The sequence below is a fragment of the Amaranthus tricolor genome, chromosome 8, assembly GCF_026212465.1.
Source record: "Amaranthus tricolor cultivar Red isolate AtriRed21 chromosome 8, ASM2621246v1, whole genome shotgun sequence".
NCBI lineage: Eukaryota > Viridiplantae > Streptophyta > Magnoliopsida > Caryophyllales > Amaranthaceae > Amaranthus > Amaranthus tricolor.
This window is the reverse complement of record NC_080054.1, coordinates 7114323-7117347: the sequence shown is the minus strand read 5'-3', so window position 1 is coordinate 7117347 and position 3025 is coordinate 7114323.

Below are 3025 nucleotides of genomic sequence, written 5' to 3'. Positions count from 1 at the left end.
GGGTTTTTAAGCGTTTTTGCCACTTTTGCGCATAAAAGTAGCTCAAACTTGGTTTGTTTTCCACGAAACATGGCACACAACACTATTTGGTATATATTATTGTGTTGAAGGGGTTAGATATGAAAATCATAGTAATATGCAAGAAATAACGTATTGAGTTGCGATTTTAAGGGTTTTTAAGCATTTTTGCCACTTTTGCGCATAAAGTAAATCAGACTTGGTTTGTTTTGCGCGAAACTTGGCACACAACACTATTTGGTATATATTGTTGTGTTGAAGTGGTTAGAATTGAAAATCATACTCATATGCTAGAAATTACGTGTTAAGTTTTGATTTTATGCGTTTTTAAGCGTTTTTGGCACTTTTGCGCATAAAATAGCTCAAACTTGGTTTGATTTACACGAAGCTTGGCAGACATCACTATTTGGTATATATTATTGTGTTGAAGTGGATAGAATTGAAGATCATAGTCAAATACTAGAAATTACGCGTTAAGTTGCGATTATAAGGGTTCTTAAGCGTTTTTTCCACTTTTGCGCATAAAGTAGCTCAAACTTGGTTTGTTTTGCACGAAACTTGGCAAAGAACACTATTTGGTATAAATTATTGTGTTGAAGTGGTTAGAATTGAAAATCATATTCATATACTTGAAACTACGTGTTAGGTTGCGATTTTAAGGGTTTTTTAGCGTTTTTGCCACTTTTGCGAATAAAGTAGCTCAAGATTTGTTTGTTTTACACGAAACCTGGTACACAAAACTATTTAGTATATATTATTGTGTTGAAGGGATTAGAATTGAAAATCATAGTCATATGCTAGAAATTACGTGTTAAGTTCAAATCCTAAGGGTTTTTAAGCGTTTTTGCTACTTTTCCGCATAAAGTTGCTCAAACTTGGTTTGTTTTGCACGAAACATGGTACACAACACTATTTGGTATATATTATTGTGTTGAAGTGGTTAGAATTGAGAATCATAGTCATTTACTAGAAATTACGTTTTAAGTTGCAATTTTAAGGGTTTTTAAGCGTTTTTGCAACTTTTGCACATAAAGTAGCTCAAACTTGGTTTGCTTTGCACGAAACATGGCACACTACACTATTTGGTATATATTATTGTGTTCAAGTGGTTAGAATTTAAAATCATAGTCATATGTTTTATGCCTTTTTAAGTGTTTTTGGGACTTTTGCGCATAAAGTAGCTCAAACTTGGTTTGATTTGCACGAAACTTGGCACACAACATTATGTTGTATATATTATTTTGTAGAGGTGGTTTGAATTGAAAATCATTTTCATATGCTCGATATTACGTGTTAAGTTGCGATTTTAAGTGTTTTTAAGCGTTTTTGCCACTTTTGCACGTAAAGTAGCTCAAACTTGGTTTGTTTTGCACGAAACTTCGCACACAACACTATTTGGTATATATTATTGTGTTGAAGTGGTTAGAATTGAAAATCATAGTCATATGCTAGAAATTAGGTATTAAGTTGCGATTTTTAGGGTTTTTAATCGTTTTTTCCACTTTTGCGCATAAAGTAGCTCTAACTTGGTTTGTTTTGCACAAAACTGGGCATACAACACTATTTAGTATATATTATTGTGTTGAAGTAGTTAGAATTGAAAATGATATTCATATGCTAGAAGTAACGTGTTAAGTTGCGATTTCAAGGGTTTTTAAGCGTTTTTGCCACTTTTGCATTTAAAGTAGCTCAAGCTTGGTTTGATTTGAACGAAACTTGGCACACAACACTATTTGGTATATATTATTGTGTTGAAGTGGTTAGAATTGAAAATCATAGTTATATGCTAGAAATTACATGTTAAGTTGCAATTTTAAGAGTTTTTAAGCGTTTTTGCCACTTTTGCGCATAAATAGCTCAAACTTGGTTTATTTTGCACGAAACTTGGCACATAACACTATTTGTTATATATATATATATATTTTAGTGTTGAAGTGGTTAGAATTGAAAATCATAGTCTTATGCTAGAATTTACGGTTAAGTGTCGATTTTAAAGGTTTTTATGCGTTTTGGCACTTTTGTGTTTAAAGTGAGAATTCTTATTAATCACAAAATTGAATCCATATACATGAGAGACATCCTATATTTATAGGTTTCTAGCTAGCTAACGGCTATAAACATCACGTGCTATACAATATTCCTCTTAAAACAAAACTTAAAAACAAGAACACTTAGCTTGGGCACTGATCAGCACTAATCAGCACTGATCATTGACTGGCCCACCTTGCGCTCGTATCCTAGTGAGCTATGTGCACCACATTCATGGTTCTTGGGCTTTGATGGCTTTGTCCATGTATGGAGATCTTGTTTCCATGGTTTTCTAGCTCGAGGTATCCTTAATTAAGGCTCAAACAACGCAGCAAAGTAGGCTGGACATCGAGTAGGCTGCTGTCCTTAACTACCCTCTTTTGTTGTTTCTTGGTTTGGTGTTGTTAATTAGCTCAAACTTGGTTTGTTTTGCACGAAACTTGGCATACAACACTATTTGGTATATATTATTGTGTTGCAGTGGTTAGAATTGAAGATCATAGTCATATACTAGAAATTACGTGTTAAGTTGCGATTAGGCATGGCCACGGTCCGGGTTGGTCCGGTTCCGGTTCCACCCGGTTCCGGTTCCATTTGGAACCTGTCGCGACCGGTTCCGGTTCCGGGCGGATCCAAACGGTTTCTTGGCGGTTCATGAGGCGGTTTCGGCGGTTCCAACTCACGGGACGGGCGGGTCGGACCATCGGTTCCATTTTTATTTTTTCTTTAAATATTTATATAATAAAAAAATACTATAATATTGCGGACGTACCTTTGATGATTACTTGATTATTAGTGAAATTCGTTGCTTGTCAAGTTGTCATCGTTATTAAAATATATACTAAAAAGAATGAAAAAAATAAATTTATAAAAAACGAATCAATGATAATGTCGATAAAGATGATTAATAAAAAAAGAGGGAGAAAATGGACTTGAACCTAGTACCCAAAGGAATACTAAGCTACCTACGTATCCCGAA